The sequence below is a fragment of the Eretmochelys imbricata genome, chromosome 3 (assembly GCF_965152235.1).
Source record: "Eretmochelys imbricata isolate rEreImb1 chromosome 3, rEreImb1.hap1, whole genome shotgun sequence".
NCBI lineage: Eukaryota > Metazoa > Chordata > Testudines > Cheloniidae > Eretmochelys > Eretmochelys imbricata.
Window position 1 is genome coordinate 199,029,119 of NC_135574.1, and position 27,044 is coordinate 199,056,162.

The 27,044-nt window shown below is 41.5% G+C and overlaps 1 protein-coding gene across 1 annotated transcript in view; it reads right to left on the minus strand.

The window, feature by feature from the left end:
* The window catches only part of MACROD2 (mono-ADP ribosylhydrolase 2), a 1,333,771-nt gene that overhangs the window by 1,199,163 nt on the left and 107,564 nt on the right, over positions 1–27,044 (minus strand). The gene's annotated exons all lie outside the window — the stretch shown is intronic.

Consider the following 27,044-nt stretch of genomic DNA (forward strand, 5'->3'; position numbering starts at 1 on the left):
TATGAATAATAACAGCATTATGACTACTTGCATTTTGCAATCCTTAATTGTTTTCTCATTATGTCTGAAATATTTAGCAATTAAACTCCTACGATATAGTTTGGTTATTACGGCTCATTTTATCAATAGAAATTAGGATTTGCAAGTCAACATTTTATTTTTTATGGTGGTTAATTTTTTTTAAATTATAAAGATAACAGAGAACAGCTCTTCTCTCAACTGCTACCCACTCATTATAAGACAAAAATAGATGTTGCAGCTTTATTTGCTGAATCTTTTCTAATGTCAAGAAACTTCTGTATATACTTCTGAATCTTTGAGGGCTGGAACAGAGACTATTTAAAAAACAACACACACAGGTACTACAGATGTGTATCCAACAGACAAATGAGAGATAGAGAAGAAAATGGTATTTGAAAATCAAAGCAACTACAGAAAATATTTGTAGATTTTGTACTTCATAGAAAACCACACTAACAGAATGCATTTTAAAAATCAATATGCTATTCTTTCATCTCAAGACACTCTCTGAAATACTGCTTACATATGGTTTCAGAGTAGCAGCCATGTCAGTCTGTATCCGGAAAAAAGAAAAGGAGTACTTGTGGCACCTTAGAGACTAACAAATTTATTTGAGCTGTAGCTTATGCTGTAGCTTATGCTCAAATAAATTTGTTAGTCTCTAAGTTTCAGAGTAACAGCCGTGTTAGTCTGTATTCGCAAAAAGAAAAGGAGTACTTGTGGCACCTTAGAGACTAACCAATTTATTTGAGCATGAGCTTTCGTGAGCCACAGCTCACTTCATCAGATGCATACCGTGGAAACTGCAGCAGACTTTATATATACACAGAGAATATGAAACAATACCTCCTCCCACCCCACTGTCCTGCTGGTAATAGCTTATCTAAAGTAATCGTCAGGTTAGGCCATTTCCAACAACCTGGATTTGTGCTGGAAATGGCCTAACCTGACGATTACTTTAGATAAGCTATTACCAGCAGGACAGTGGGGTGGGAGGAGGATTGTTTCATATTCTCTGTGTATATATAAAGTCTGCTGCAGTTTCCACGGTATGCATCTGATGAAGTGAGCTGTGGCTCACGAAAGCTCATGCTCAAATAAATTGGTTAGTCTCTAAGGTGCCACAAGTACTCCTTTTCTTTTAGTCTCTAAGGTGCCACAAGTACACCTTTTCTTTTTGCTTACATATGATCCAACAGATAGTGTGATGGGATGTCCTGGCCCCACTCTGGAGAAGGCTTTAACACCATATTTTGGACAGAGAAAGACCTGCTCCCTCACCACTGCTAGGCATGCTCAAACTAGAGCCCCAGCATAAAAGGGAGCACCCCAGCTCAGTCAGGGCAGACCACCAAGGAGAGAAGATGCACACTGTGGGCTCCCTCCTTGGTGCTGCTGGAGCCCCAGATTGCAGAGGCCAAGCGTGCCAAGACGCAGGCAGATACCCAGCTGCCCACAGAAGCCCAAGAGCGGATGGAGTCGCCAGGAGATTCACAAGCCGACAATCTCAGAGGCACAGAATACTTGTTGATAACAATGCTAGAAGATAGGGTAGGAAGTAATCCAGGGGAATTAGACGTTGGTCCGGTTGTGGAACTGGGACAAAAGCAGTATGTTTTGGATGGATCCCTGTTGACCTAATGACGAATCCATTCGCCGCTACCAGGGCCCTGGCTTGGGACCCGGTGGAGTAGGGAGGGTCCAGGTCCCCCTAACGTGGCTGGCAGCCCACTTCCCCACTGGCCACTAGGTCACAGAGCCCTGACTCAGAGGGCAGCCATACTGACTCTGGCCCCTAGGTCACGCAGCCCAGCGCGGGAGGGCAGCCTTATTAACTCAGGCCACTAGGCCATGCAGCTCAGTGAGGGAGGGCAGCCATATTGCCTCTGGCCATTAGGCCATACTGCCCTGAGGCTATTTTGGTCATTTTGATTCAGGCGCGGGGCTATAACACCCTTCCCCCCAGCACCAAAGGGGGACAGGGTGTACTTGCCCCACGACAGATAGTAACTATCATAACTTTATTACCGGTTACCCAACATTTTCAATGTCCCCTTAACAATTGGAAGCAATGGTCAATTAACTTTAAATAAGAGCTGCCTATGAAATCCATTGTATAATAGAACATGTACTTTTACAACTATCGCCCATACGGAATCTTTCAAAGGTTTCTCAGATTTTAAAAAGTTGTCATATAATAGAACCGAAGGCAAGAAATATTTCAACTGACAGAAACAAGAGTGTGAAAGGCAACTCTAGAAAATGAAAACAATTCATGGAAAAGGGTACTGCTGCTACCACAATTTTCATGTTCAGACAAAGTTTCCATTTATGTGACTTGTGAAAAACATGTAAAGGGAACTCATGCATTAAACAAAGTGGGTAAGAAGATACACACTAAGTCTTACTGATTTTCTTTAGTGATTTTCAGTTGCAAAAGCACAATTTCAGATTCAATTCACAATTTCATTTTTTGCCAATTAGTATTCAAAAACATAACCGGCATCCTCAGTCATTCATTCCCTTTCCAACACATGATATAGATATAGATATTGTAGTCGGAAGAGAGTTTGAGACATAAGCCCTTATATCAGATGCCTGGTGTGAGGCCTGAACTAAAGTAACGGTCAAGCCTGGCTAATATAAAGCAAAGTTAGCAAGAGACAGGCTGTGAGCAGAAGTCAGACTCTGCCTACTTGCAAGCTCACAGAATCTGGCAGGAATAGGGCTGATCGTGCAGAAACACACATTCATAAGATGTGCTAGGCACAGAACACTCATGCAAAAACACATTCCAGAAGGGTAGTACCAGAAAACCCCAATACCAAGTTGGTACACACACATTCCCCAAAGATAACAGGAATACGCTGACCCACTGTAAAGTTAAGGTCAGGATGACAGTGTGATAGATAGAGATGTTTTGATCAAACCAACATGTACAAGGTAATGAGTGCTAACAATCCACATCAGGGGACAGCAACTAACCATGTCGGAGGAGCAATTCATAACTTGTTTGTATTGGTGTGAAAAATGAAGCCTCAAAGGGAGTGTCTCTGCCTGGCCTATGGGGGGAACAGAAAGTCCCGCCATTCACTCAGCTGGTCCATTGTTATGGGCATACATGTACTAGTGGTTCGGTAGAGTCTGCCAGATACTAGTACCATGCTTCATTGACAATAAACCCAACCAGGTGCCTTTGTACCTTAACGGATCTTGTGATTATTGGGTGGTTTGCTCGAGGTCTGCTGTGCCAGCTACCTGCTCAGACCTGGGACAGCACATAGAGAGAACACACACGCAGCCAACATCTGACGACATATTACCACTGTACTGTTTTCTTTTAAATTAATGAAGAAAAACTACCTACTCTATTATCTAATTTGCATATTAACACCAGGAACTGAAATATTTTAATAGAAGGAAAAGCATTTTACCTAAATGTTCGTAGCATTCAAGTATATGAATTAAGCTAACATAATGGTGCAGAAGTAGAATCTTATTTAAAAAATGCAACCGGAGACTTAGCGCAAGAAGACAGTTGAGGTTCTCAGTAGAAAACTATTTTCCATTTCAAAAGAAAAAAAGTGTAACGTGGAAGTCTTCACGTACAATTAGAGTGTTAACTCCAGATGGAGTCGTTTAGCTTCTCTCTCTCTCTCTCTCTCTCTCTCTCTCTCAAAAAAAAAGAAAAAGCTGAGACAGGGCATTACGATAAATGAATGGCCAAGAAAAAAAGGTGAGTGAAAGAGAAATATCTAGCATCGAAACAGCCACCAGTGACAACCCTGGATTTCAAATTAAAAATATTTTACATAATCTGCAAGTTAAATGAAAAATGCCAAAGTATGTTTCATAAGTTTAAATATATATACACACACATATACACTCGGGCTGTCGATTAATCACAGTTAACTCATGTAATTAACTCAAAAAAATTAATCGCGATTAATCACACTGTTAAACAATAGAGTACCAATTGAAATGTATTAAATATTTTTGCATGTTTTTCTACATTTTCAAATATATTGATTTCAATTACAACACAGAATACAAAGTGTACACTTTATATGATTATTTTTATTGCACATGTTTGCACTGTAAAAATGATAAACAAAAGAAACAGTATTTGTCAATTCATCTCATACAAGTACCGTAATGCAATCTCTTTATCGTGAAAGTGCAACTTACAAATGTAAATTTTTTTTTACATAACTGCACTCAAAAACAAAACAACGTAAAACTTTAGAGCCTACAAGTCCACTCAGTCCTACTTCTTATTCTGCCAATCGTTAAGACAAACAAGTTTGTTTACATTTACGGGAGTTAATGCTGCCCACTTCTTATTTACAATGTCACCTGAAAGTGAGAACAGGCATTTGCATGGCACTTTTGTAGCCGGCACTGTAAGGTATTTACGTGCCAGATATGCTAAATATTCATATGCCCATTCGTGATTTGGCCACGATTCCAGAGGACATGCTTCCATGCTGATGACGCTCGTTAGAAAAATAATGCGTTAATTAAATTTTGACTCTACTCCTTGGGAGATAATAGTATGTCTCCTGCTATGTTTTACCCACATTCTGCCATGTATTTCATGTTATAGCAGTCTCAAATGAGGACCCAGCATATGTAGTTCATTTTAAGAACACTTTCACTGCAGATTTGACAAAACGCAAAGAAGGTACCAATGTGAGATTTCTAAAGATAGCTACAGCTCTTGACCCAAGGTTTAAAAATCTGAAGTGCCTTCCAAAATCTGATCTGGACAGGGTGTGGAGCATGCTTTCAGAAGTCTGAAAAGAGCAACACTCTGATGCGGAGACTACAGAACCTGAACAACCAAAAAAGAAAATCACGTTTCTGCTGGTGGCATCTGACTCAGATGATGAAAATGAACATGCATTAGTCTGCACTTCTTTGGATTCTTATCTAGCAGAACCCGTAATCAGCATGGATGGATTTCCTCTGGAATGGTGGTTGAAGCAGCAAAGAACATATGAATCTTTTGCGCATCTGGCACGTAAATGTCTTGCAATGCCAGTTACAACAGTGTCATGCAAACACTTGTTCTCACTTTCAGGTGACATTGTAAACAAGAAATGGGCAGCATTTTCCCCTGCAAATGTAAACAAACTCGTTTGTCTGAGTGACTGGCTGAATGAGAAGTAGAACTGAGTGGACTTGTAGCTCTAAAGTTTTACATTGTTTTATTTTTGAATGCAGTTATATTTTGTACATAATTCTACATTTGTAAATTCAACTTTCATGATAAATAGATTGCATTACAGTACTTGTATGAGGTGAACTGGAAAATATTTCTTTTGTTTTTTACAGCAGTGTGATGGGGTTTATTTACGGGAGTTAATTGACTGGTGGAGAAAGGGTTACAAGCAGCCCTGTGCAGGTAGCGCAGCAGACAGCCAATCAGGGAGGGGCTGCAAGGAGCAGCCAATCAGGGCAGAGCAGGCCCATATATAAAGAGCTGCAGGGCAGAGTCAGTTTCCTCTTGCGGCCCAGAGAGAAAGGACTGGGTCCCTGAAGAGCTGAGAGAACCGCCAACATACTGGACAAACCAGTGCTAGGCCAGATCAGGGGAGCAAGAGGGAGCTCCAGCCTGACTGGCTGAAAGACTGAAGCCTGGATACGGGGGACAGAGAAGGTGCTAAGGCTACAGGGAAGTGGCCCAGGGAAACAGACGGTGGGGGTTGACTGAGATGCAGCACATGGCTGCCGCCAAAGGGTCCCTGGGTCAGGGAGCAGGTCCTCAAGGAATCAATTCTGAAACACTTAGAGGAGAGGAAAGTGATCAGAAAGAGTCAGCATGGATTCACCAAGGGAAAGTCATGCCTGACTAATCTAATTGCCTTCTATGATGAGATAACTGGTTCTGTGGATGAAGGGAAAGCAGTGGACGTGTTATTCCTTGATTTTAGCAAAGCTTTTGACATGGTCTCCCACAGTATTCTTGTCAGCAAGTTAAAGAAGTATGGGCTGGATGGATGCACTACAAGGTGGGTAGAATGTTGGCTAGATTGTCAGGCTCAACGGGTAGTGATCAATGGCTCCATGTTTAGTTGGCAGCCGGTATCCAGCGGAATGCCCCAAGGGTCGGTTCTGGGGCCGGTTTTGTTCAATATCTTCATTAATGATCTGGAGGATGGTGTGGATTACACCCTCAGCAAGTTTGCAGATGACACTAAACTGGGAGGAGTGGTAGATACGCTGGAGGGTAGGGATAGGATACAATGGGCCCAGATAAATTGGAGGATTGGGCCAAAAGCAATCTGATGAGGTTCAACAAGGACAAGTGCAGAGTCCTGCACTTAGGACAGAAGAATCCAATGCACCGTTACAGACTAGGGACCAAATGGCTAGGCAGCAGTTCTGCAGAAAAGGACTTAGGGGTGACAGTGGACGAGAAGCTGGATATGAGTCAACAGTGTGCCCTTGTTGCCAAGAAGGCTCATCGCATTTTGGGATGTATAAGTAGGGGCATTGCCAGCAGATCGAGGGACGTGATTGTTCCCCTCTATTCGACATTGGTGAGGCCTCGACTGGAGTACTGTGTCCAGTTTTGGGTCCCACACTACAAGAAGGATGTGGACAAATTGGAGAGAGTCCAGCAGAGAGCAACAAAAATGATTAGGGGTCTGGAACACATGACTTATGAGGAGAGGCTGAGGGAACTGGGATTGTTTAGTCTGCGGAAGAGAAGAATGAGGGGGGATTTGATAGCTGCTTTTAACTACCTGAAAGGTGGATCCAAAGAGGATGGATCTAGACTATTCTCAGTGATAGCAGATGACAGGACAAGGAGTAATGGTCTCAAGTTGCAGTGGGGGAAATTTAGGTTGGATATTAGGAAAAACTTTTTCACTAGAAGGGTGGTGAAACACTGGAATGCGTTACCTAGGGAGGTGGTGGAATCCCCTTCCTTAGAAGTTTTTAAGGTCAAGCTTGACAAAGCCCTGGCTGGGATGATTTAGTTGGGGATTGGTCCTGCTCTGGGCAGGGGGCTGGACTAGATGACCTCCAGAGGTCCCTTCCAACTCTGATATTCTATGATTATATGAGGACCCAGGGTAGTGGGCGGGCCCCCATCTCTCTCCCCCATGATCCCGTGCCCCCACTTGCCACTGAGGGGAGTGGCCAGTGAAGGGCTGCAGTTTGCCACTGAGGCAGTGCTAGAACCTTGGGCTGCAGTCAGCCACAGAGGTGAGTGGCTGGACAGAGAACTGCTGTTCCCCCGGGAGGGGGAAGAACGGAATGGGGCACGGCTGGAGGGCTGTGTCCTGAAGAGAACGCCACGATCCTTGAGATGCCACCGGAGGAGGGCGCCCTGCAAAAAGACTGAGCTAATTCCCAGAACGACCAGCAGGAGGCGCCACAGTGGTGATGCGGAACTGTTACAAGCCCAAATATGTGTAATCAAAAATAAAGTGAGCACTGTACACGTTGTATTCTGTGTTGTAATTGAAATCAATATATTTGAAAATGTAGAAAACATTGAAAAATATTTAAATAAATGATATTCTATTATTAATTGCACGATTAAATTTTCCAACCTCATGACAGCCCTAATATACACATATTATAATGTATATTTTCATTGACTATTTTGTTCATTTTCAGGTCATATAAATTAAACCACTTTCAGAAAAGTTTGTTACATTGAACGTGGCTCCTCCCTAAGACAAAGAACAATTATATAAAAGGTGTGACCTACTGCTGGTTTTTAAAAGAATGGGGAAAAAAGTAATAAAACACATTAAATTCTTCAAGCAGCTGCTCAACAGCAATATAACACCTTGCATCTTCAGCACTACTCTGGATAGATGAATTACATAATCTTAGAGCTGGCTATATGGCAAGCTATAATTACCATATAAATACTCATTCTCACCATTTTACACTGGCTATATGTGAAATGGATGCATTCTGCCCAGTGTCATAGGGCTTGCAGACAGACAGTGGAGCCTGAAAAGTGGGAAGCTGGGACACACATTGAGTGAGGGCATCCCTGCAACCTATATGTGACATGTGGAGCCCTTGACAGAATTTAAATCAGCCCCGTGCCAGTCAGGATAAGGACCCCATTTTGTTGGGTACTATACTATCAGTCTCTGTCTTGAAGAACTTAAAATCGAAATTAAGAGATACAGGTTGGGTGAGGTAATATCTTTTTATTGGATCAACTTCTGTTGGTGAAAAAAAAGCTCTCGAGCTTACACAGAATTCTCCTTCATATCTGCAAAAAGAGAGCTCTGGGTAAGCTCAAAAGCCTCTCGCTCTTATTGAGCCAACTTCTGTTGGTGAAGAAGATATTACCTCACCCACTTTGTCTCTCTAACATCCTGTGACCAGCATAGCCACAAAAACACTGCCAACAAATTTAAATTAAGAAAAGACATGGGAAGTATGTGCAATTAAAAAGTAGAGCAAGTAGAGAAATGAAGAGAAGAGTAACAGTGAGAGGAAAGTATAGGTATGTAGATAGCCACGGGTACAATTTATATTCCCATTCTACTGAACACTGTACTAACCGACACGAAGAAACAATCTCTGCTCTGAAGCATTTACACAATCAACAAGGTCCCCTCTGGCCTTAAAACCTAGGCATCTGCAGTAATATCAGTAGTCCCTACTGTACAGTTGGATGGTCATTATTAGTTAAAAATTTACCATAGGCACCCCAGTACAAGCAGGCTTGAGCAAGTATTTGAAGAATGACAGAGTTGCTACTTTACCGATTAGTGCAGGGAGGAGGTCTAAGGGGCAGTATGGAGGAAAGCGCGAAAGAGCAGGAGGAAAGGCTCACCCTGGTGGAAATGGCTGGCTCTGAATATAAGTCAGAAAAACAAATCAAAATATTTGTGTTAACATGTTAAATGAATCCTTTAAAACAACGAGGAATCTGGTGGCACCTTAAAGACGAACACATTTATTTGGGTATAAGCTTTCGTGGGTAAAAAAACATCTTCTTCAGATGCATGGAGTGAAAATTACAAGATGCAGGCATAAACATACTGACACATGAAGAGAAGGAAGCTGTGTTTGTGGATACAGACTAACATGGCTTCCCCCCGATACTTGACACCATGCAAGGGAATGAGTCCTTTAGAAGACCAAGATATTAATGTTAGTGACAAAATGATTTATTTTATTACAATATCCAAGTATTTTTAAGAACAGCTTTGACAATTCATATTGTTTTAAAAATTGTTATACATTAACATGGCTGTTATTTTTAAAAATTATTTCATAAAGACAGATGAAGAGAAAAAGAAATACATTTTTAAAACAATAAAAATACAAAATAAATGTCAGCAATAAAGTTTAATTATGTACACAGCTAGTTTAGAATCAATATCCAGATGCAATTCCATTATAAGATGCTACATTTTGAGATACTGATTGATCAGACTGTAGTACTAAAACCAAGTAGGTTTTACCCTCTGCGTACTACACTTCCAATTTGATTGATTGTAAGTAAGATTCTATCAAGGGCTTAAAGGCTAATATTGATCGGACAATACTTCACAGTAGAATAACCTCAGCAATAATCTTCATGACACGTAGGAGACCTTAGTGGAAATCACTTGTTGTCTTGAGTTTTGCACTTAGGGCCTGATCCAAAGCCTATTGACTTCACTGGACTGTGGATCACACCATTAAAGGAGAGGTTCAACAATTTTGTGAGGTATAAGGAAGAAAGATATACTAGCACTTATTCTGTTATACCAATAAAATAAAAACCAGCAGGATCTTATTAAAGGGAAAAAGGAAAAATACCATATTTATTGTGAATACAGACAGAATCATAGTAAGCAGTTAGTTATAGTTATAACATTCCATTCAATCTCATATTTATTCACACATTCATTCATACAAACACACACACACAGGTTCTGCAAGGTTGTTACCATAGTTACCAGCCTTAGAGTTGCTCATGCCAAGCCACTGGCCAGGTGGCCTGGACATGAGGAGGGAGCAGGGCCTCGTCAGATGCATATCTGATGCTCCTGGAAGTTGGTTTGCAGAATCAGACCCCAAAGTTCTCACTTTCTAGAGTCCATTTTTATAGGAATTTCTTCCTATGCCAGTCTATGGGAATTGCTTCATCATGCTGTTGCTAAATCAATCAGCAGAGAGCACATTCCTGACGGCTCCGTGCTGCCAGATGTTATCTTGTTCTTTGGTTCTCCCATTCTTGAGGCTGTTGGGTGGATTCCAGTCTGCCCTCCGGGGGTCCTCTGGTTATTTCCACTTGACGCCTTCTTCAGCCGATGGACACTGGATTCTTAGGCTGGCACCTCCCTGATCATTCAGTTATTATCCACACCAAGCATCCATCCACATACATTCTCTATCTCTATTTTAATCATAATTGTTAATACAACAAAAGGGCAGGGAGTCTCTGGGTGCTGTTTCTGTTGTTAGAGAGTATTGCTTTGAGTTTCTCTCTGTGCGAATTGCTTTGAGAACAGACTCTGTCTTAGAATGTACTAACGCAATTAGCAGCTTGCAAGTTTCACACATAGAGGAAGAGAAACAGTACCAAAAATCAAGAGACCTCTTAATTAGTAATACCCTGGAATTTAAACTATGGGGAATCAAACTCATTTGTGATTTTAATACAGAACTTCTTTAATATGATCCAACAATTCTGAGGACAGGATGTGCTACTACGAAGGGTTGCTTCATACCTCACAAAACATGTCATACAGTTTTTTAAACAGATGGACAGTACTCTGTTATATCCTGAACAAACTTCATTGAATTAAGTTAAAATTTATTCCATTAAGTTTAACATCTTCTGAGTTCATTGTATTAGAAATGCAAATGTTTATGTAAGGACATTGTGTGGAACTTTTTAAGCAGGAAGACAAGGGTAATGCAATCTTGGAAGATATTAGGAAATTCAGAGGTCTTTTGGAACAGTATATGTGAAGTGGATTTCCTATGAAGTACCTTGGGAAGAGGACAAAGCAAATTCTCCCTTCCAAAGCCTATCTTTTGAAGACAGCCATTGCAAGAGAGAGAGAGACCCACTATATACTCATTACCTGCTTCCAGATCAAAGATCCCTGAACCATATAAAGGGTGAACTAAACATTTTATGAGTGTGCTTGTTCTGAACTGAAGCTGTCATGAACTGGTAACTAAAAGGACTTCTTTTGGCTGGGGGACTGAAGGATTGCTCCTGCCAGAATCCATGTTAGGGCTGGGGTTAATTCTTCTAAGCTTATTAATATGTATATAGGTTGTTTTATTGTTTTAAATAGGTTTTCTCTGTAATGCTTTTTAGCTTAAGAATGAAATAGGCTTGCATAGAAAGAACTGTGCTACAGTTATAAGCTACAACAATCAATCACACCTGTTAACCGTTTCTGAAGAGCAAGCAAGCAGGCAATGGTGCAAGTGGAATCCATACCTTACCAGTACAGGGGAGTGGGCTGGGGGGAAGGGAAGAGGGCCCCACCCCCGGCCCCCATGCTCTCCCTGGCCCCTCCCCATGATCCAACCCCTTTACCTGAACCACTGAGGCAAAATCCAGGTGCAGCTTCCCTGACCTGTGACACATGTTTGTTTCACCCTGCATGTCTTCTGAGGCAAAAATGCAAATTAGATTGCAATTACAGAAAAGCACCCAGGGTTGAGTATATAAATGGTGTTAAAAATGCTAACATACTATTGACAGCAAGCAAGTTATAATTTTGACCTGCAACTTGACAGAAATACTAATAATAAGCAGATGGCAGACTGTAAATTAACATCTGGAGTTCAGTCCCAGGGAATCAGATCCAATCAAGTAGTTTTGAAGCATTATGGCAAGAGCAGCATTAGTTCTAATTAGATGAGGTATCAGGTATCTGTTTTGCAGCACACGAACACTGACAAATATGCCACAGATAACTCTTCAAACAAGGGAAACAGAAGAATAATCTTAACAAATAGAGGTCTTTATGAACTAACAAAGACAAGGATACACAGCTGCAAGGTCAAAAAAAATTTCTCCCAACCTAAAACTTTTAGCTTGTTAGTAAAAGATATAAAAATGTGTTCAACAGCTGATTAATGGAATAAAAAATTTAAATAATTTTCAAATTACAAAATAAGTTTTGCTGCTTTTTTTGTAAACTGAAGATATAAAAACATTTAATTAATCAGCATTCAATAAAACATTGCTTTCTTGATTGCAGGTCATCAAAGTATATCTTAGCTGGAATCTGTTTATAATTATAATTGTGTTCATTCTTGTGTTCACAGACAAGAAAACCACTTCCTGATAAACAAGGGTTGGCTATTTATTACAATATGCTGTTTTCCCTTCTAAATGCATTTCCCTTACAGAGAAAAGATAAAAAGTAAAATCCTGCATTCCAGTCTTTCCACATAGAATGTTTATTTACAGAGAAATGTTATTTTACAGATTACAATATTGAGTATTTCTTAAACTTCACTGGGTTTTATTTTTCACTTATTATAAAAATCAACAAATTCCTTAATCATAAACCAAAACTGAAGAACGACAATACCCACCTGGTAAAGTGAAGAAACAGATTGACAGAGCCAGAAGGGTACCCAGAAGTCACCTACTACAGGACAGGCCCAACAAAAAAAAGTAACAGAACGCCCTCACCTACAGTCCCCAACTAAAACCTTTCCAGCGCACCATCAAGGATCTACAACCTATCCTAAAGGATGATCCCTCACTCTCACAGACTTTGGGAGACAGGCCAGTCCTCACTTACAGACAGCCCCCAACCTGAAGCAAATACACACCAGCAACTACACACTACACAACAAAAACACTAACCCAGAAACCCAACCCTGCAACAAACCCCGGTGCCAACTCTGTCTGCATATCTATTCAAGACACACCATCAGAGGACCTAACCACCTAATCAGCCACATCATCAGGGGCTCGTTCACCTGCACATCTACCAATGTGATATACGCCATCATGTGCCAGCAATGCCCCTCTGCCACGTACATTGGCCAAACCGGACAGTCTCTACGCAAAAGAATAAATGGACACAAATCTGACATCAAGAATTATAACAAAAACCAGTAAGAGAACACTTCAATCTCCCTGGACACTTAATAACAGACTTAAAAGTGGCAATTCTTCAACAAAAAAACTTCTAAAACAGACTCCAAAGAGAAACTATAGAACTGGAATTAATTTGCAAACTGGATAAGATCAAATTAGGCCTGAATAAAGACTGGGAGTGGATGGATCAATAGAAAAATTAATTTACCCCTGCTGATACTCACACCTTTTTGTCAACTGTTTGAAATGGGCCACCTTGTATACATTGGCCTCATTACCACTACAAAAGTGATTTCCACTCCTTCTTGTCAACTGTTCAGAATAGCCCACTTCCACCTCAATTGAATTGGCTCGTTAGCACTGACCCACCACTTGGTAAGGTAACTCCCATCTTTTCATATGCTGTGTATTTATACCTCCCTCTTGTATTTTCCATCCATGCATCTGATGAAGTGGGTTTTAGCCCACAAAAGCTTATGCCCAAATAAATTTGTTAGTCTCTAAGGTACCACAGGGACTCCTCGTTGTTTTTTCATTAAAATACATGAGTCCACTCCCTTCTGTGCTATTTGAAGGCATTCCACATTACAATTTTTATGATATACAAGACATTTTCTGAAATAAATTTAAGGACCAAACCTTCAGTTTTCACAGACTACCACTATTCAGACTAATACCTCAGAGACTCTTATATATCTTAGGCACATACTGGATTTCCTGTTACTTTTCAATAAAGATTTTTCTTTACAAAAATGGAACAGAGGATGGGACTGGTAGCACAAGCATCATGTACAGCTATACTGTATCTTTGGATTGAGAGTGTCATGGCTCAGGCCAGTTGGGTCTGGGAATACTGCAGAGTTCAGGTAGCCCTGTGCTATACATGAATGTGCAGTTCTGTGTTGCTTGTGCACTGGATGAGTTTCTGCAGATGAAATACTGTTCCTCAGTTTGCTAATATTGTGGACCCAAATCTCATCCGCTTTGTCACAATGCCTTTCAGAATGAATATGCCAAATATATGTGCCTGTCTGTAATATCTGGAATCACTAGACCACACCTCCCTTAAGAGCCATGAACAGAATCCAAGGTTTTGGTTTCCTCCACTGTCTAGCAACATGTCTCACATCCTCTTGTAATACCTGGTCCACTTAGAAGATAACAGCATATTACTATCACCACTTATTCCTTTAGTTCCAGCAGTAAATATCTGTGCTATAGATCTTGAGATTCTGCATTCAAACTATGCTAATAATCCATGTAGGGGTCTATACAGCTCCACACAATGGAATTTCTGGAGAGGGTTCCTATCTTAAAAAAACTGAAGTAGCATATAAAAATCTGCGTTAAAAATGTTAAGGCTGAGAAGTCAAGGATCAATAGTTAGAAAATATCAGAATAAAGGTTTCATGTATAACCTTAATTTGGCTCCCTTGGTCATATGAATTATTATATAATCTTTAGTTATATAATCACACACTATTTATTCTGCAGGAGCCCTGCCTCATTCAATGCACAGGATGAGAAGTCAGTAAGGCAGAGAGACAATGCTATATTGTATATATGATGCAGTTACAATACTACATTGTAGAATAACATGCCTTGCCTTTAACTCATTTAAATAGAAATATAGAAAACAAAAGAGGAACTGCTGTTCATTTTGTTATTCACAAATTTCCTTTTTTCTGCATGTACTATTTCAAAATCAGCATACAACTGAAACCTCAGTATACCGTGTGAAGATGCAGTTATTAAAGATAGCAAAGCCTTCTGCAAGGGCCAGCCAAAGCAAACACAAAGTATAAAATTCAATCAGGTAGAGAAAAGTAAGTTACACACTTATCTAACAAAAAGAACGAGAAGTACTTGCGGCACCTTAAAGACTAACAAATTTATTTGAGCATAAGCTTTCGTGGGCTAAAACCCACTTCATCGGACGCATGCAGTGGAAAATACAGTAGGAAGATAGCTAGATATATATACACACACACACGCGCACACACACAGAGAACAAGAAAAAATGGGTATTGCCATACACACTGTAAGGAGAGTGATCAATTAAGGTGAGTTATTATCAGCAGGAGAAAAAACCTTTTGTAGTAATAATCAGGATGGCCCATTTCCAGCAGTTGACAAGAAGGTGTCAGTAACAACTGGGGAAGGGAGGGAAATAAGCATGGGGAAATAGTTTTACTTTGTGTAAATTACACAAATTACATTACACAAAGTAAAACTATTCCCTCATGCTTATTTCCCCCCCTACTGTTATATAATACACACACACACACACACACCCTTCCTACTGTATTTTCCACTGCATGCATCCGATGAAGTGGGTTTTAGCCCACAAAAGCTTATGCTCAAATAAATTTGTTAGTCTCCAAGGTGCCACAAGTACTCCTCATTCTTTTTGCTGATACAGACGAACACAACTACTATTCTGAAACCTAGCTCACACTGCTCACAGTAGAAAAAGCAAAAAAATGTTTTCAGATAACTTGCTGAGCTATGACATTGTCCAATTACCATGAGCATATTAAATCTGAGAACTACAAGCACAGTGTATCTTGTAAAACGGGAAAAAAACTGTTTTCTGATTACTTGGTTAGCTATGACTTCATGTAATTAGCTTAGCTCATTAACCTTCAAAACTATGAGCACAGTGTATCTCGTATATGGTTTACTGATAATACTGCATGCTTTGCATCTGATTTAAGGAATGTAGTAACTGTGCAAATTTGGTAATCATAGGGAATTAGGAAAATCTGTAGATATATAACTTTTCTTTACTAGTGTTAATGTTTGAAAACTAAAAACTTTGCTGAAAATCAAGTAATTTGCTGTAATTTCAGTCAACATAGCCATGAGAGTAGTATCTGATTACACAATTGTCTTGAAGTTTAACACAAAATGGCTTGTAGGAAGGATAGCTAACATTGCTAACATTACTTCTAAAACTGCAGAAGCATAACATGATCGTATAGGGAGTTTACCCTAGAAAAGGAGAAGGGGCAGTCTTCACCTCACCAGTTTGTTATATTAAGAAAAGTAGTCTCTAGCCTTTAGCCTGCAAAGTTAACCCTTCAACTTTGAAATTAATGTAACTGAAGCAACACTGTCTCCCTGAAACTACACATAAAGAACCTGAAAAAACAGGAATTTGTGAACTACTGAAGGCCCAAATTTTGGACGAGCATGCAGCTGGCTTGTTTTGATCAAGAGTATCTCCGACTGTGTGGGAAGGAATCTTCCCCAACCCAGATCACTGTAGCATAGCAGTGCCAATATATTCTAAAGGGACAACTAGCCTACATTCCACTTGCACCTCCACTCTATGGTAGCGGTTCTCAAACTGTGGGTCGGCACCTCAAAGTGGGTCACGACCCTGTTTTAATGGGGTCGCTAGGACTAGCGTTAGACTTGCTAGGGCCCAGGGCTGATGTCAGAGCCCTACCGCCCAGGGCTGAAGCTGAAACCTGAGGGCTTCAGTCCTGAGCGGCGGGGCTCAGGTTACAAACCCCCTGTCCATGGCTGAAGCCCTCAAGCTTTGGCCTCAACCCCTGCCTCTGGGCCTCAGACTTTGGGTTTGGCCCCCCTGCCCAGGGCAGCGGGGCTCAGGATTCAGTCCCCCTGCCCAGGGTTATGTAGGCATTTTTGTTGGCCCCCCAATTTTTGTTGGGGTCATGATGCAATGAAGGTTGAGAAACCCTGTTCTGTGGTGTCTGTGAAAGGGTGGTAGGCAATGGAAACTGGCTGCCCTGGCAGTATAGCTAGTGGATCTGTGTAATGCCAGATGCATTGTGCCCAACCCTAAATCCCTACTATGCAGGCAGCAGAGGGAAACCTGGCAAAGTGAAGCTCTTTAGCCCAGGCAGTTTCATATTCCTCACATGGGCTCTTCAATGCTATTTCCCTCGAGAATAGTTTGGCTTTAGGACAGGGGTCAGCAACCTTTGGCACGCGGTCCATCAGGGTAATCCACTGGCGGGCTGTGAGACATTTTGTTTACGTTGACCATCAGGCACAGCCCCACCACAACTCCCCATGACCATGGTTCGGCGTTCCCAGCCAATGGGAGCCGCAGAAAGCAGCAGCCAGCATGTCCCTGCAGAACACACCGCTTCCTGCAGCTCCCATTGGCCAGGAACGGTGAACCGCAGTGACTGGGAGCTGCGGGGGGCCATCCCTGTGGACGGTCAACATAAACAAAATGTCTCGTGGCCTGCCAGCAGATTACCCTGATGGGCCACATGCCGAAGATTGCCAACCCCTGCTTTAGGAGAATCTTTCATAGCTATAGAGGAAAGGTCAGGATTTAATCCCAGGGCCATGTCTATTCTGACATATTTTGTAGGGGATACCACCAGCTGCAGCACACTGAGGGCTGAGTGCTGTCTACCAAAATCAAAACAAAAACAAAAAACAAAGACACATGAGCCCTACCCAATTACTGTCTACTCTACTGTTTCCACCACTGCTGCACCCAGTGGAAATTCACCAGTTGTGAATTGTTACTAAGTTTGCATCCAAAGAGAAATGTACACTACCTCAGCACAGTGTTAACTGTGAACCCCATTCTTCCCTTTTCCAGACTTGTAGCAAAACTGAAGAGTTTGATGACTAAAGTATATCCATAAAACCTTTATCACCATATGTCACTCTAAAAATATTAGGGGGATTAGAAATATTATCCCTGAAGAATCAGATATTCCTACAAGTTAATAAAACAGGGGTCAGCAACCTTTGGCACATGGCCCATCAGGGTAATCCGTTGGCAGGACGCGAGACATTTTGTTTACGTTGACTGTCCGCAGGCACAGCCCCCTGCAGCTTCCAGTGGCCACAGTTCACCGTTCCTGGACAATGGGAGCTGCGGGAAGTGACGCAGGACGCAGGGACGTGCTGGCAGCCGCTTCCATTGGTCGGGAACGGTGAACCACAGCCACTGGGAGCTGTGCCTGTGGACGATGAACATAAACAGACGTCTCATGGCCCGCCAGTGGATTACCCTGATGGGCCACATGCCGAAGGTTGCCGACTTCTGTTATTAAACCTCAGAATAATTAGTTAAGGGTGGCATGCCAATCAAATAAATTCCCTCCATATACTGAGACTCAAAGAAAAGAAGATCCTGTTCTTTACCCTTCAAATACTCATTGAGAGGGTCCTACCAAATTCATGATCCATTTTGGTCAATTTCACAGTCATGGGATTTTAAAAATAGTACATTTCATAATTTCTGCTATTTAAATCTGAAATGTCATGTGTTGTAATTGGAGGTGTCCTGACCCAAAATGGAGTGGTGGGGGGTGGGGTTTGCAAGGTTATTGTAGAGGGGGTTGCAGTATTGCTCTCCTTACTTCTGCGCTGCTGCTGCCGTCGGCATTGCCTTCAAACCAGGGCAGCTGGAGAGCAGTGACTGTCGGCCAGGAGCCCATCTCTGAAGGCAGAGCCACAGCAAACAGCAGCACAGAAGTAAGGATGGCCTGGTATGGAACGGTCACCCCTACTTCTGCGCTGCTGCCTGCATCAGTCAGCAGCCGCCACTCTCCAGCCACGCAGCTCTGAAGGCAGCACAGAAGTAAGAGTAGCAATACCGCAACCCCCCCTTAAATAACCTTGTGAAGCCCTGCTGGTCTCCCCCATGAAATCTGTATAGTATAGGGTAAAAAGCACACAAAAGGCCAGATTTCACAGGGGGAAGACCAGATTTCACGATCTGTGATGCGTTTTTCATGGCCGGGAATTTGGCAGGGCCCTACTAATTGAAGTCTATCTGTTTATTTAGGTCAACGAGAAAGCTATAGTGCAGATATCAAAACATCCAACATTCACCCAAGCAGGCCATTTAAAATAGCAAAATCAGTTTAATTCATATTCTCAGGTACTTTAACATTAACAGCATCCAAGACCTTGAGAATGGAAGTCACAAACATCCTCTGTTTAGGAAAGACTGCCAAGGTTTTAGTTTATATTCATTTCTGCTACTAGTCTAAATATTTAAGACTAAAAATATCAGTGATTTTTCCCCAGTCATTTCTGTTCTTTGCATCATAGTACTTTCTCCCTATAACACAACAAGATCATGATGAAATATATTCATTTCCTGTCCCTTGCTTCCTACTTGGAATCATTATTTGTTAACAAACTTCTCTAATCAAGAGCAGTTTACAAGTCCTGCCTCTGAAGATGACTTTTTGTTTTGTTGTGTTTCATTTGTTTATTATTTGTTTTGAAATCTCTATATTAAAAGAGAAAAAAAAGACTATGGTAAATATAGTATAGAATTAACTGTACAAATAGAAGTCTGCAGGTATATCGAAATCTCAGAGTCTAATTGGCAGCTGAAAAAAGCTGCATTTTTCAGTGTGTTAGTTGAATTAAATTTAATGTAACATGACTGAAAAGTCCACATAATGTTTATTAAGAAGCAGAATAACATGTTTGAAGTCATGTTAGTTATCCTTCTTGCCAACATGCATGTCAAGACAGAATCTTTATAATAAATTATGATAAGATTCTTTGTAGTTCGGAAACTCAGTTAAACCCCATGTAGTATTGACAGTACCTATTTGGTGTCTATCTGGTAATTCAGTATGTATCTTACATTGTAAGACACTAGATTGCACAACATTCCCTCACTATCTCATGAAAGTCCACGAGCATGATCGCGTGGGCCAAGTTTTCTCAGCATGAATTATTATTGTCCTGGGGTCTGAGTTCTATCTCACTTGAAGGCCTCAGCATTATGTATTCTGGTTGCCCTTAAAAGCAGCTAATTGCACTGGAGTGTATTAACTATCTAACCAACTTTATCTCAAAATGTACAGTAATCAAGGTATTCCCTAGAGTAAGAAGGAAAAATTGATGTGTTTTAAGTTGAGGACTGTATACAACACAAGTCATGGTATAACACACTTACCCAACCACCCAAAAGAGGATAATATTTATGTTGTTCTCAAGAGCTGTATAAATGCCAGTATTAACTGGTGAGCAACGCTACCAGTGTGTTCAAAATATAAAACAGTGCCAAAAACAGCATCCTTCAAGAAGAATGAAAAAGCCAGTACACTTTCATGGTTACTAAATCGAGGTGATGGGCAGAGTCAATCAATGAAATAAAACAACAATCTGCTCTGATAGTTGTAATATGCATTTCTTCTTTTACAACAGCTAAAATGGCACTTTATTATGACACACTGTATTCTGAATAAAGAGTATGAATATGTATATTGTGACTAAGTGCTACAAATAACTTGTTTCTAAAGGGAGGGAATGCAAATATCTTAAGTGTATACACATTGTGGTGAACTTCAGAAATATACAAGTTAAAATGGAATGGATCTGTTAGGTAATCCACGCATCTCTGTGGGACTGGTTCCTACTGTATCATTTTATTTTAGTTGTTTTAAATTAGATTGATAATGATGTTTTCACGCTTTTCCCACAGGAGACCATATAAACAAAGACTTTCTGGATATTGAGTTGACATTTTTCCTCTTTCTTAATTTCATCCTATTTCTTCCTGTCATATTCTCATATGATAAATAACTCCTCTCCATCATTTTTCCCCCTAAGTTAAACTCCTGCGGAGATGGGGGAGTTGTTTCTTTGTTATTGTTGCACCGAAATGTGTATCTCCCCGACCACAGTTTGCTGGGAAAACCATGGATCTTCTAGTGCTGCACTTGCAGTATCTGACACCTGCATTCTTTTTCTCTCATTTCTTCATGGTCCTTCTTCCATCAGCCCCACCATCACCACCTTTGCTTCCATTAGTTTCCTGAACAGCAGTCAAAATAATTTGAAATACAGTTTATATGCTGTGATAAACTGGCAATCTAGACAGACGTATGAATACTGGCAGCTATCATGAAATGGTGGTATGAAATCACTTATCAGAAATGCCTCTGTTGTGTGTGTATCCACAATGTCTTACCAGCCTGAAGAACAGATTGCACATATCAGGGAAGTATTTAAGGTGCTCTGACCACACAAAAGTTATGTGAAAGAGTAACAGAATCCCAGTGGAAGAGATACTTCCTCCTCTAAGTGTTTTTGTTTGGTTTTTATAAAGACCAGTGGAAAGTTACCAAGAGAGAACAAAGGAAGGTAGGTGTTGGAAGGGGACACATAAAAAAAGAGAGCCACACAGGAACTGGAAGCGTTAGGCAGGAGCAATCAAAGTCACAGGGGGTGGGAAAGAAGTCCATGAAGAAGCAGCTACCCATCATGAACAGCCTGCATGATGCAGGGAAACCCTGTCTGCCTTCCTGGACATAGATAGTCCCCAACACCACGCAAGGAAAGGGTGACCTAGTGATGGGCTTTGTGTTTAGGAGGTTTGTTGTTTTCTAAATGATCTGTACTGTCTTGTACTTCATATGATTAAGTGAAGGAGCAATAATGCGTGCATTTGAGCAACATCTGTTTCTCCGTGTAATGTGCTTCACAACTAGTATGTGCCTCCAGAGAGAGTTAATCTGTAAACTAACATCTTCATGCCTTTGGACTGGAGTTCTAAGTGTGTTTAAGTATGAAGGAGTCTGAAAGGTCAGCCCCACACCCAGAGAGGTTAGGCTGCTGAACAGCAGGTTCCAGCTCTCAGAAGTGAATATTAGGACAGAACCTGCACTCAGGGTGTTCTTATGGACTCCTGGACTGGGGCAGTGGCTGGACTCCATTCAAGTCCCAGAGACTTAAATCAATGGGAGACCCAGGGGCACACAAGCTTGGACTCCCCCCCACACACACACAGGTGGCTGGTGGGCTGCTGAAAGGGGCCCCCAACCAGATTCGTGACAACGCCTAACTCACTTAGGCACTTTAGAACATCTCGTTCCAACTTACTTTGGAAAATAAATTTGTGGGTTTGTTTGTTTTTTTATCAACTTTCAACATCCTTAGTGGATTGGCAATAAATACCTTTTAAGCAAAGATAGATAGATTTGGTCAAGATACCCAATATGAATTTTTGGTAGAATCACAAAATAAAAGTACTGTATTAGTAAAGATGTCACTGGAGCATAATAGCATGAAATACATGCAAAAACTAGCAAACAGGATTAATTTGTTACATGAGTTCCAGATCCTTCACATCTGACTTAGAGCACATACAATACCGGAAAAGATAGAGACGTTAAACAGTCGTAATGCATTAAATGGAATGAAAGAAAAAAATAATGTAACTGGAAAAAACAAAGAACAGTCATACCTTATGTGTATCTCAAATACATTTCATAATATGTTTTTCCAACTAAATAATGGAGCTTAACAAAAGTGACTGAAAAGCATAAACCATCTTGTTTTCTTGCCTGTCAGAATCTCATTAACAGCTCAACTGAAATTCTACACGTGCACTCAGATCTCTCATTTGTACATCTGGCTTAATTCAACACACTGCTGTATTTGTTAACATATTTTCCTCCTCAAGCAAAACAGTTTATTCACAATATCTTGCAATGGTATTTTAATAGGCAAAACACAACTATTGTTTCAATGCTAAACAAAATCCGGGTGTCCACGAAAGTGAACAGAAAATATTTAGACAACATTTTATAAGACAATAACAAAGGTGCAGACAGGTCCTAAAACTTTTCCTTCTATGATTTCAACTGTTAAACCCTTAGAAAAAGATTTAGATTTCAATATCTCAATCTTATCTGCCATTCTGAAGATAAGGCAGTATATAGTTCTTTATTGGAGTTATTACAGAAACAATGTGTTGCATTTTTAAGGAAGAAATCATACTGGCTACTGTTCTGAAAAGGGTCATTATCTATGTCACGTTAGAGTTACCTTTAATAAGGCACTTTCCTCTGTTAGTACAGGCCCCTTGTTCCTGCCTGCATGTGCAACGTGACAGAGCAGAAAGTTTAGCAAACAAAACAAAACAGGAATTATCTTTCTTTTTCCTATAACACACGACTTGTTAGCAGGTTTTACAGCTCTCCATGCCTCAGTTTCTTTAACCTCTCCCTTGCACTCATGGATGCTGGTACACATACCTCTTGCATGGCAATCATTTGCTCCTCCCCGCCTGACTTATTGCTTACCCTTCTGGGGAAGTAGCAGCATATTTGTCTACCCTTTCTCCACTTTTGAGGGCTGGAGGCATTGGTTCCTGTCCTGCCCCCTCCCGCAGTTAATCTAGGGCTTTAGATCTTAGTTCTTGATCCCCCACAAACTATATAGGAACTACCGGTTTGCCTGCTTTGCTCTTCAAACCTTGGCTGCCAGATTTTTAAAGGCCCCTTCTGGGCTTTAGAGTGATCTCAATCACCACATTATATATACACACATACATGTGTGTGCAGACACACAGGTACACCCCACCCATGCACCTCAAAGTAAAGGCCAGGGTTACAGCAATACAAATTGCTGGGCCAAATGCTGTCCTCATTTCCACACATACAATATGATGATCTTCCATGAAGTTGTACAGCTAAAACAAAATGCAGGATCTGGACTGCAGAACCTTTATTACTAATGATGACGTGCAAGCCTGAAAGAACATTTGACTCTTGGAGCCCTGCTTGAGTCTGCATGTCTGGAAATAAGAAAAAAAAAGACTATGTTTATTTATAAACAGAGTGAAGTTGCTGTGGAAGTGACAGACAAAGATGCTTCTTCATTATGCCATTTTTACTGGCATTTTTTCAGAGTGAACCTGCACTTTAAATATTCCCCTAGTGTCCATAAGTAGGGCTCTACCAATTTCATAGCTGTGAAAAATGTGTCACTGACCGTGAAATAAGCCCTTCCCCATGAAATCTGATCTCACCCTTGCTGCTGGGATCACCCCAGTCAGGGGGCTCCTAGCTGCAAGTCCGGCTGGACTGAGGGGGGCAGAGGACTTGTCCTTCCCCTGCACCGCCGCTCTAGCTCTCACGGGGAGATCAGACCGACCTCTGAGTGCCTGCCTCCCCCCTGCTGCAGGAAGCTCCAGCCCCAGAGGTTCCTGCAACTGGAGGAGACTTGTGAAGGTAGGTCAGATATCCCCCTGCTCCTGGGAGCACCCCAGCCAGGGAGCTCTTAGCTGTGAGTCCCTGCTGGGCTGGGGAGGGACAGGACTTGTCCTTCCCTTGCATAGTGGCTTTGGGAGGAAGGAGGGGATAAGACCCACCTCCGAGGTCCTCCCCCTGTTGCAGCAAGCTCCCTGCCCAACACTGGAGGTTCCTGCAGCTGGAGGAGACTTGTACAGGTGGGTCCAATATCCCCCTGTGCCTGGAAGCGCCCTAGCCAGGGACCTCCTAGCTGTGAGTCCCTGCTGGGCTGGGGAGAGACAGGACTTGTTGTTACCTTGCATGGCAGCTCGGGGCCGGTGGGAGGGGGGAAGCGGAGATCAGACCCACTTCTGAGTACCTTTTGGGTTGGGATCCCCACTGTTTCAACACCCTGAAATTTCAGATGTAAACAGCTGAAAATGTGACACTAATTTTAAAACCCTCTGACTGTGAAATTGATCAAAATGGACCATGAATTTGGCAGGGCTTTATCCATAAGGCCAGCCCCATGTTACTAATGGTTTTAAACACCTTTAAACAGAGTCCCATGTGTTCCACAGTTCCACAGCTACATAATTAGCAACAAAATCCACTTTTCATACAGAATTGTTCTGAAGAATCTAAGCTTTCATTTTTTTTAAAACGATGGCTGTTGCCTCAAGGCTGTGAAGAAAACCTTTGCAAGTTAGAAAATTTGTCCCTCCAACTGGCTGTCAGCTAGAGACGTCAGACCCCTGAAGGAAGTATTACCTCTGCCTTGACTAGCCTGAGAAAATTCACAAACATGAGAAACAGCACTGACACAAATTTTCAAAGGGGCCTCCACCTAGCCTTTCCTTTTACACCTGAATATTCCGTCATTAATAGAAGTCAAATGTCTACCTGACTACAGCAGTTTTCAAACTTTTGGCCCTGAACATCCATCTGCAAGGAGTACAAAAATCTTTTTCACTTTAGGATAACGTGCTTCAGAATGCCCCAGGACAGTAGCAGGTGACGCACTCAGTATTTTACCATAGTTAGTTTAAACTGGATTAGGAAAACTGTCCTCATTAGCCTAGGCATATAATCTACTCACTCAACCATTACCACAATGTTGATTATAATGAGAGAGTTAATATTTTAGCTGCCCATCAAGACAGAATATAATATATTGTATTAGTGGGTGAGTAGAATTTCCAGCAATCCTGCTTTAAGTTTTTGTGTGTGTTTTAATTATTCTTCTTCTCCTTACAATCACAGAACCATAGCGTTAGAAGGGGCCACAAGGATCATCGAGTCTAACGCCCTGCCAAGATGCAGGATTTGTTGTGTGTAAACCAGGGGTCTCAAAGTCGCGGCCCACGGACCATCTGCGGCCCGAGAACCTCCTCACTGTGGCCCACGAAGGAGAGACGCAGGAAGACACACTGCTGGCCATGTCTGCTGCAGGCGCCGCCCCCTGCAGCTCCCAATGGCTTGGGGGAGAGGGACAGAGATACCATCACTAGTCACCAGGCAGAGTCAGCCATGGAGGCAGCATCATTAGTTGTCGGGCAGAGTCAGCCATGGAGGCAGCATCACTTCTTTCCACAAAGAATATAAACAAGTCAAAATACTGAACACAACTCTCTGATGCCCACCTTGCTGCAATCCTGAAGGTTTCAACTGCTCAGTCACTGAGGCAAAACATCAACAAACTGACAGAACTGAAGCGTTGCCAGGTGTCTGGCAAACACTAAAAACCCTCTGGCAGGCGAAGAATTGTATAAAGTTGTATGACAGTTTTATTATTTCTAAGAAATTTGAAATAAAAAATGCAATATAAACGTCTTCTTTTCTGAAGACCATCTTCAGTGACATTATTGGCCCACTGGGAGGATTTGAGGACTGGCACTGGCCCTAAGGTAAATTAAGTTTGAGACCCCCTGGTGTAAACCATCCAGGATAGATGCTTATCCAGCCTTGTTTTAAAAACCTCTAGTGAAGAAGTTTCTACAATCTCCCTATGCAATCTGTTCCATTGTCCTACTGTTCTTACAGTTAGGAAGTTTTTCCTGACATTTTAAATTAAATCTGCAGTGCTGTAGTTTGAACCCATTGCCTCTTGTCCTGCTCTCTGTGGTAAAAGAGAACAACTTTTGTCCATTTTTTTTAAGGCAGCCTTTCAAGTATGTGAAGACTGCTATCATATCCCCCCTTAATCTCCTTTTTTCCAAACTAAACATGCCCAGTTCCTTCAGCCTTTGCTCTCATGGCTTGCATTCCATCCCTTTGATCATCTTTTTCACTTGCCTCTGGATCCTTTCACATTTCTCTACATCCTTTCCATACATCAGTGATCAAAATTGGATGCAGTAGACTTACTGGGCACTGGTTAGGCCTCAGCAAGCAGTACTATCTCCTCCCATGACTTGCATGCTATGCCTCTGTTAATGCAACCTTAAACTGTGTTTACTTTTTTTGCAGTAGCATCACATCGCTGACTCATGTTGAGGTTGTGATGCACCACAACGCCCAGATCCTTCTCAGCAGTGCTGCTGCCAAGCCAGTTTTCCCCCATTCTGTATCTGTGCATTTGGCTTTTCTTCCCTAAGTGTAGCACCTTACATTTGTCTTTCTTGAATTTCACTTTGTCGTCTATAGCCCAGCTCTCCAATTTATCAAGATCCCTCTGAATTTTATCTCTATCCTCTGAAGTACTGGCAACACCTCCCCAGCTTTGTGTCATCTGAAAACTTGATCAGTGTGCTCTCTATACCTACATCCAAGTCATTAATAGAGATGTTAAACAACACCAGACCCAGAACAGATCCCTGTGGAACCCCACTTGAGACCTCCCTCCAATCTGACATCACTCCATTAATAGTTGAGCTTTGTTTGCAGTAGTTTAACCAATTATGTATCCACTTAATGTTAGTTTTGTTGAGCCCGCATTTCTCCAGCTTACTTATCGGTATGTCACATGGGACTGTGTC